The sequence below is a fragment of the Vanessa atalanta genome, chromosome 14 (genome assembly GCF_905147765.1).
Source record: "Vanessa atalanta chromosome 14, ilVanAtal1.2, whole genome shotgun sequence".
NCBI classification, from domain to species: domain Eukaryota; kingdom Metazoa; phylum Arthropoda; class Insecta; order Lepidoptera; family Nymphalidae; genus Vanessa; species Vanessa atalanta.
This window is the reverse complement of record NC_061884.1, coordinates 2,416,025-2,425,870: the sequence shown is the minus strand read 5'-3', so window position 1 is coordinate 2,425,870 and position 9,846 is coordinate 2,416,025. Positions and strand designations below refer to the sequence as shown.

Here is a 9,846-nt window from a genome sequence, read left to right as displayed (position 1 = left end):
GAGCTAAAAAAAGATTTAAAAAAATGCGTTCGAGACAAAATAGCCAAATCCGAGTGAACATTCACTCTTTGTTCAGACTGTTCATTTTTCGTTCATTCGGAGTGGGAATGAAAGATGCCGAATGAACCGATCCAACGTCGTTGGATCAGTTCACTAATGAATTCATTCGGAACTTTTGTTTCACTTTGTGTTTAGACGTGTCACTTTGAGTTAAAGATGCAAAATGAAACACAAAAATGAGCCGTCTGATTCCACCTTTAGTCATTACAAATTTTGAACTTGAACGAATAATGACTTAAGTCAGCGACGCGACGGTTAGATAGTATTTATTGTGCGGATACGTCATTTTAAATTTAACATTCGAAAAAGAATGACTATGTTGAGTGTGCTAAATATAAAAAAGATAAAAACACAATTGGGTGAATATCAAATCCTCGATCGAAACACCACACGAAACTACAAACCCTACTGCTGAGCTTCCTCTGGTGTCATGTCATTTTCAAGACAACACGACATCCCGAAAAGACTGTATAGGTAGAGCAACGTATAAGTGTCGTTAAGTTCCGAATCCCTCATCAGAAGAATTACATATATTTTTTTTTATAAATATTTATGTATTCAATAAGACATTATAACTCAGATTGTCATACTATGGCAATTCTAAAGCCATGACGCAGAGCGAGTCGTGCGGCGGCGGCACCTTGAAGACGGGAGCTCCTCCCGCATCGCAGTGCTCCGCGTAGCGCACCTTCTGCAGCACGCGGAGCCCGAGACTGCTGCAGATGCGCTGCGAGTAAGCGCCGGTCGCGTCCACTTTAAACAGCTGGAAATTATATTTACATTGACGCATTTAGTGTTTACAATTTCACGATGAGCGCCCTTACCGACTTTGGCAAGATTTTATTTGGAATACTTATTTTGTAGGATAGATACGATAACAACTAAAAAGGTATAAAATTGTTTCGCTATGACTTAGTATTATGTACAATGTTAAGTGCAAATTTATTTATCATAGCGTAGCTGTTGCATAGTGCGCACTCTTCGAATATTGGGCTCTTGGCAGCTTGGCAAGCTCCTTTTATTTATTTACTTTTTATGGAAACCTTAATCATTATTTATGACATTAAATTATTTAACAGTTTCTTTGATTTTATTTTTTAGTTAAACTGTAATTTTATATTCGTTTTTTAAATAAAACAAATTGTTTAAAAACACAAGTGACAACTACTTTAAATAAATCTCTAGCAGTAAATATTTTTGTAATAATAATATATGGCGTTAATAGATACTGCATTCTGCTTTTTTTAGTTCATACTTATTAATGAAAAATATCCAAATCTAAATGTCGCAACTCGCAATATGGTGGTTATTTTCAGTTTATTATACAATGTTTAAAAGTATAGTATCTAATATCTGTACTAGTGTTGCATATCGAAATTATCGCTGTTATCATTATAATTACTCCGAAGAGTTATCTATCTATACTGTCGGTAGTATTGTTTATTACTTTTTTTATTGTACTATCGAGTATCGAATTATCAATCTACTGAGAAGCCTGCGAACTGCGAAGTCAACTCTCGACGGCTGTCGGCCAAATTGTCGAAGTTCTACAGAATAGACTCTATAAAATGATCACTTATTAACCTCACCCTAGAGTGAGGCTTCAAAAATATGTTTAGACTCATTTGAGTGTTCCCCTCCACGGAAATCTTTAGTAAAAGGCGAAAGATTAATACGTTTTGAAGGGAAACCAGAGTAATAATCAAAATAATTTTCGAAGCATATATACTAATAGGAAAAAAATCTTGCCAGCGCGATGTACAATGTAGCGAATATAGTACAGCGACATCTAGTGAGTAAGCTCTGAAAACACTAGGAAAGCTTTAAAATAAAACTCCTTTCTATTATCTATTAGATTTCCGGTAGTATTAGAATAGATAAATGATAATTTAGACAGTTAAATGCTTATTAAGAAAGTTTTATGACCATTTTATAATAAAACTTCCACTTTTAAAATATTATGAGACGGTGGACTGTTCTACAACAGCGCCATCTATAAAACATTTTATGAACGATTTGGTGGCATTTGTTAAAGTAACAATTTGAATTTAGAATCAATTGTAGACAATATTATCATAAACAAACCTTAAATCCATGTTCCATAGCTTTTTCTATACTTCTTTTCATGAGTTCCTTGGCGAGTCCTTTGCCGCGCGCTTGTTGAGAGACAGATATGATTCGGCATTCAAGAATGCGATCCACTTGAAACGTGTTGAATAGATCCAGGTCACGACTCACCGTGTAAAGAATACTAAAGATCTGAAAAATTTTAGAAAGGTATTTTAATAAGTCCGAAGCGTTCAGGTAGCCATGTAATGGCTATTATTTTATTCGTATGTAATAATACTTTAAAATTATGCAAACAATCGTTTTATTTTGTTTTTAATATGTTTTATTTTCAGAATAAAAACTTACCTCACATTATTTTTTTAAAAAAATAAAAATCATCTCTGTAGTTACTAGAATGACAAGATACCAAGTATTTTGTATGAAAAAATATAGGTATATGTATATATATATAGCCTTACGGTACTATGTCATAAGATGTGGTCATGAATGGTCACATTGTTATTACATATAAGTATGTAATTATTGACTTATTACTAAACTATTTATTTTAAATTATTATACTATATAAAATAATTATTGTAATTAATTGTTTAATATTTTGTTAAACTTGAATAATATTATTTTATGTAGTATAATAGGTATTTAAGACTGGCACAAATATATTTTATTGTATATTTAAAAAAAAAAAAAAACGATTGTCCTGTCACGAAAAATAAGGGGATGATTGTGAGGGCTTGAGAAAGATATTTGTTGGAGAATTATTATTAACCTTGAATTTATTTTGTTAGCCTGATCTACTGAAATTATAAATTATATATTTATTTAAAAATATGAAGGTACTTGGTCTGACAAATGTTTCACTTAATAGTATAAGTGGTTACTACCACTTAAAGAATATTGGCAAAGAAATATTAATAATTCCGTAGATCGCCAATGTTAATGATGTTATGTCCCTCGTGCACTCCCCCTTCATTCGGGAACTCTATATCTATATTATCTTTCGTATATTCTACATATTTGAGTGGGTGTACCTACCCAAACAGGCTAACACAAAGCCCCACAACGAAAGCTGTACCAAGTGTATATATAGTGAATGATAAGTATTGTTAGTGTCACAAAATAATATTTCTATCATTAAAAAAAGTTCCATTGCTCATAAATATGGAAACATTTATAATTTTATAGTATAAAAAATATTAAATACGTCTTTATTAAAAAGCTATAAGTGTTTTATTCGTTATACACTGAACACCATACCAAACAACAATAAGCATTGATTATCTTGATCTGGTCTATCAGTAGTACCACCAAAAAAGGAGGTACGAAATACTTGAAAGTTGGCTAATGAAAATCATATATTTTTAAACACAATTTACTATTACACATAAGACGTAACAAACATATACCTTATTGTATTTCTCATCAGATGATTGGTGGATCTTTTCAATGGACTGTTCGATGTCCCCGGGTCACAATATGCCATTTAAGGCTACTCCCAATACCTAGAAAATAAGACATATTGATAACCAAAGACAACAGTTTATTCACTACACAGTAATATAGAGTATTTACGTACTAATACTTAGTTTAGCATTAGAGTAATTCCTATCTGTACGTACGTGTGCGCACAGACCGTTATCGCCAGGTTTATTTCATATGTAGCCTGTCACGTTATTATTATGAGTAACTTACAACGAAAATCGAATTTTAGCATCTATAATTATTTTTAAATATTTATTTTAATAATACTTTCAATATTTTTTATTTTTTAAACGCAAACCTAACTTCCATAGATACTTAGTGGCAATATACGAACCTACCTTCTACAAGTAGAGTTGCACCTAAAAACAAACTAGATACTCAACGCAGAACACTAACTTGAAATATAAGATAGAGATGTTATACAACTATACTATTTATACTAAACTATAATAATATTATAAAAGCGATATTAACTCTGCCTTTCTGTCCGTTGCTCTTTCACAACCATACCACTGAACCGAATTTGATGATATTGTATGAAGCAAGCTTGAAATCCAATGAAGAACATAGTTTCTACTTAACACCTGACGAAATAATACTAACCCCTTGAACACGAGCGAAGCCGCGACAACTTATTTATTATAATTATTGAAGTGTTTGGTTATATATGCCATATTTTTTAAAAAGAAACCGAAAAGTTTATCTTACCGTATCTCTCTCAACAGCAGCAATGGATAGTCCATCGGCCATTGTGGCAGCACACAGCCGTTCTAAGGCAGCGTGCGGCTGGCCACGTTGGCAGAGTTCAACGGCTTTGTTCAGGGGCTCATCGGCGAAGAAACTGTCACGCAAGTGCCGGAGCACTGCGTCGCTCATCTCAGGCGTAATCGTTGTGTAAAGCACCATGACTAAAATATATAAGTACATACTTATTTTATTAATCCCTTTAAATGTGTTAATGATTTTTTTAATTATAGAAATATGAAAAAAAAAATACGAATTCGTTTTAGTTGATGTTAGGTGCATCATATTATAGCCTGGCTATGGATAGTTTTTGACGCTTCACAATCTTCAATTTTTTTTTACATTATAATAACCTTTCAGGTTATTATAATGTAAAAAAAAATTGAGGCTAAGGCCTTCTCTCCCTTTCAGGAGAAAGTTTGGAGCATATTCCAGCACGCTGCTCCAATGCAGGTTGGAGGATATACATATGGCAGAATTTCGTTGAAATTAGATACATGCAGCATTCCTCACGATGTTTTCCTTCACCGCCGAGCACGAGATGAATTATAAAACCAAATTAAGCACATGAAAATTCAGTGGTGCCTGCATGGGTTTGAACCCGAAGTTATCGGTTAAGATGCACGCGTTCTAACCAGTGGGCCATCTCGGCTCTTCCATTTATTTTACTAGTAATACGATTCATTTTAATTATAAAGCATTAATTTTGGGGTTTGTTTTATGTTTCCCGTACAAGTGAAATTGTTAAGTGTGAAAAAAACATTACATCTTTTAAAAGCATATTTTACACAACAACTCGTAAATTTTTGTCTACTTGACAAAGACCTTCTCTCCATTTAAAGGTTTGGCGTTATTTATTAGATAATGTTTTGTTGAAAACATTATATACGTCAGAATTTTACCCAACACATGCAGGTTTCCTTGAAATGAATTATAAACACAAGTAATAAACAATTAAACTCTGCACTCTATGCTTGTTCGGCCTTGAAGCCAGAAAAAACGGCAAAAACGATGTTTTAACGCACAGGACTAGGTATGGTTCTTTTTAAATACAATATACAAGATAGATACTGTACTAATGTACAGTATCTATCTATTTAGGTACCGTTCACCGCAAATATATGATAATGTAACTTACTTAAATTTGTACTCCATGGAGAAATAAATAAATTCATGCAAACATGTAAAAATAGCTTGAATATAGAAATTATATTTATAATAATAAATTATTTTTCTAAAGCCAACTCAGTACGTTATTCCTCGTCTATTAATTAGTTTTCAATATCAAGCAATAAAAACCCTTAATTACAGAGAATAAGAACGAAAGCCATCATTATTTCCTAAGCCAGATATAGGCTCGAGATTCGCTAAACAATAAATAAAAGATAAATTCCATCGACGAAGTGGAATTTCAATTTAGAAGAACATTATCGTGAAAGCATGGAGGGAGCTTTAATAAAGCCGGGTCCCAGGTCAAGGCTCTTCGAACCGGGCCGTGGACTTGTATAAATATTGGACGTAGATTGATAGCTTCGATCCTAATGGAACAACATACATTATTATCAAAACATACATATACAATGTACAATCGTGTAATACACTTTTTATCGTGATCATCGAATGATTGGTCTAAAATATTATAACGTATGTAAAAAAATACAGTATCAGCCTGTACTGCCAGAACTTTGCCCACTGTTGGGCAAACCTGATTTCGCTTGAAGAGTTTTCTTTTTAATAACATTTAATTAAATTGTAATGTTTGTGATTATTATATTTTTTGTTATTTGGTATACTAATATAACCTTTGCCTACCTATACACTGATGATACTATGCCAGAAAGCCTGCATGAGTGCCTTTAACAGCTACAAAGTATGAACTAAACCGAATACAATAGGATGCATAGAATACTAAAAACCAAGCTTAAATACATATGCAAATATTTAATAAACAACCCACAAAAGTATGAATTTGGTAAAATTATAAAGAAATAATTTAGGAGCGGAATATTTTGTGAATTCGAACCTGTAATAACATCAATTAAATTCCTATCTGAGTAGCTTATATTTGTACAAAGAGGACACTGACTATGTCATGTTCGATGAATAATACAGTTGAAAATAAACGAACTAAACCGGTGTTTGAACTTCAATAAATCAATACATCTAACCATCATATTAAAATACACAAATAAAAATGTATAAAGGTTGAAAATTGTATAAATTGATGAAGAAATAGGGAATAGAGCTTCTGCGTACCGCTCACTTCATCAAAGTTTCTCGTACAAAGTCAATAATAGGCTTTATTCAGTACAACCTCTGTAATATGCAACCGCTGACGTATACTCGTGGAACAAACTAGAAAGACCCAAGTTTATAATTAAATAAGGCATAGCTTTCAAGCCAACTAGTTTTCAATATATTTTAAACATAATATAATATGTGCTGATAACAATAGTTTAAACCAAACCAGCCAAGTTTTATAGCAAAAAGAGATTGATTTAAATGAAATTAATTTGAGTCTAAAATTAATGCATTTAATAAATATAGTCTAACTAATTTATTCAAAATTACAATAGAGCCTCAGTATTCCAAGTTATTCTCGTAATTAATTACTTTCGGCGACGGATCGTTTGCTTCAGGGTCGTGTAAAGTGGTGACAATAGAAGCATTACAGATGAACAAGAAAATATCGCATGGATATGGCATACAATTATTTAAAAAAAAACTGATTAAAATATCACTTACATACCAGAAGGGAAAGAACGGTGTCAACTCTAAAATATAAACGTAAGTTTATCATCGAGTTTCAGTTTCTCAAATTGTATAATATCTGAAATTAATTCTTTAAACGTAATTACAAGACATTTTAATAGGAAAACATACGGACTTAAAACAAAAATCTAACTCTAAACAATTCAATTGAGTTTTTTTATTAAAGGTTTTATACTTAACTATGTACTACAAACTGTCATACTGTACATGTTGATTTAAAATTATAAATGACCCCTCAATAGAATGAAGTTTAAAATTCAATTATTCAAATCGGTCAAGTTCTTGAGTAACGGTAGGAAAAATAAAAAATAAGGATCACGACACACCTTCAGAGGTAATTTCTGCCTTTGCATTTTTAAAACCTTTTATATTGATTGACTCAAGGATAAACCCAGGCACGGAATAAGTCGTAGAGACGGCCCTAGGCAATGTAGCTGTGCTCTCCTGGATATTATGTAGGTCGCTAAATAGGTTTGCAGTTGAAACTTATTTCTAAATCGAGTATAAAAGTAGTATTCAATTATTTTCATAAAATTTATGTCCTCTAAAAATTAAATATAAGGGCGAACTCCTTTGTGAATATAACAATGAACACATAAGTACAATTAAAACTGCTTGAAAATTTTTGTCGCAGATCGTGGGGCCATATAAAATAAGCGTATATTATATTGAGTTCACGATTTTATTAATAAACTCCAACCGTTAAAGTTACTCTAAATAGTTAATTATATCAACGATTACAGTGCAAATTACAAAACAAAAATAAAAACTACTAATTAATTATTATAATAATATGTATCTACTTAGTTTTCGTAATTATATCTACCTTTTAAATATGTCATTATTATGGTGAATACTACTCACTAAAGACTCTTATTCCTTAATTATAAGCTTTAAGCTGAATTAATTTAGCATTTATAATTAATTTTCATAAATTAATATAACAAAGAAAAATAAGTTGACAGTTATTTTTCTTAAAATATCAAGATTTTTTTTTTATTTTTAAATTAAAGTATTCTATGCCTTTTGTTTAGCACATCCTGAACCGGCTCCAAGAGGACGCCGGGGGTTCCGACCCATTAGCAAGAATGTTTTTGACGAGCTCAAATTGAGTACGGCCAGTATTAAAATATACGTTACAAAAAATATTTTTTAAATTATTAATTATTCGTGTTAATTTGTAATAGAATATTTATGATTTCAAAATTTGAAAGGTTCACGGGTCTTTATATTGTATTTTACGTTTATTTAATACCTCTTTATTACTATATTAATGACTTTGAGTTCTAATACAAAAGTTAAAAACGAAACGCAAACGTAATATGTTTTTATGACAGCCGTACCCTGTCTTATAAAATAAAGGCGGGGGTTACAAGACAGCTTTATATACGACAGGCGTTTTGATATTCAATTTTATGTACGAATAAGCCGTACATAACTACAGATTATTTGAATAAAAAGTACTTAAATCGGTACATTAAAATACTTATATGCATAAGGAAAAACTATCATATAAGATTTCATTCATATTTATATAATTTTGATAGATAACAAGATAAGCTTTTTAAACAATGAAAAACAAAGGAGTGCTCGGAGGATGATTACTGCAGACCTAATTTCAGATTTATCAAATTAAAAAATATATTTTAATTAATTAAAAAGTAAAGATATTCAACATATGAATTTTCTAAGAGCGCAATATAGGACGCAATTAACATTCAAGCAATTAAATTAAAAACAAAACAATGTAATTATTAAAATAATTACAAAGGAAAAGCCATAGATATTTTATAAATAATCGTTAATTCCCGTTAGAGCTTCACAATTTTAGCAAAAATAAATCAACTCATTGTTGAGTACCTTATTCCATGGACAATATAAATAACGAGTAATCAATTTTACATGTCTCAATAAATGAATATTTCAAATAAAAAATCAACCAATTAATCAAAAAAATACCATGATTTACCCTATACGATATTCTGTTATTCCATAACGATTTATTGTTAAATATAAATAGTGCTAGTGTTGTCATTGTAATGCAATTTCACTTACCTCGTGCGCCGCCCACGGCAGTTCCCTGCGCACTGTGATAACGACACGCCCGCCTTCCGACCAAGCCTCATAGATTAATATGTAGAACCTTCACGGTATCAATCTACCAATTTTTTTTTGTATTTAAAATAAAATTACATTTGATGCAAAATAAATTAAAAATGGAATCCAAGGAACGAATGCAAATGTCTGTGGAGAAAGACATATCAAATTAATAAAAAGCATAGTAATTAAATCAGATTATATTGAGATAAGTTAACTCAATAAATAAAATATTCTTCAAGACATTTTTTCTTTTAGTCGAAAACGGCATATAATTTTCTTTTTTATTAAAGTTGTCAAAGACTAAAAAAGTATCTTACATGTTTTATATTTGCAGTTCTATTTATTTTATCAAAATAATTTCATAATAGCTTTTAAAAAAAATTAAGATTTATAACAAAGCAATATTACAAGAGTGCAAAACATAGGACGCATTTAGCTTTTAGCAATTATATTGTACCTTAATTAAAATGTACTTATGTAGGTATTATTATAAATAGTAAATAAAAAAATATATTAAATGTAAAATATGATAATAATAATTTAAATGAAATAAATTTAAATGCCTAATAATAGAAATAATGTCGGGCACCAGGGTCGTACTAACTTTTCAGTTATTGG

General features: G+C 30.8%; 1 non-coding gene and 1 pseudogene across 1 annotated transcript; both read right to left on the bottom strand.

Annotated features, from left to right (window-relative positions):
* Positions 1–240: 240 nt before the first annotated feature.
* Positions 241–9,198, bottom strand: LOC125068780 (annotated as a pseudogene).
* LOC125069050 lies at positions 1,643–1,759 on the bottom strand. Its single transcript, XR_007119824.1, has one exon. It is a non-coding gene; the product is annotated as a U5 spliceosomal RNA (small nuclear RNA).
* Positions 9,199–9,846: the final 648 nt, after the last annotated feature.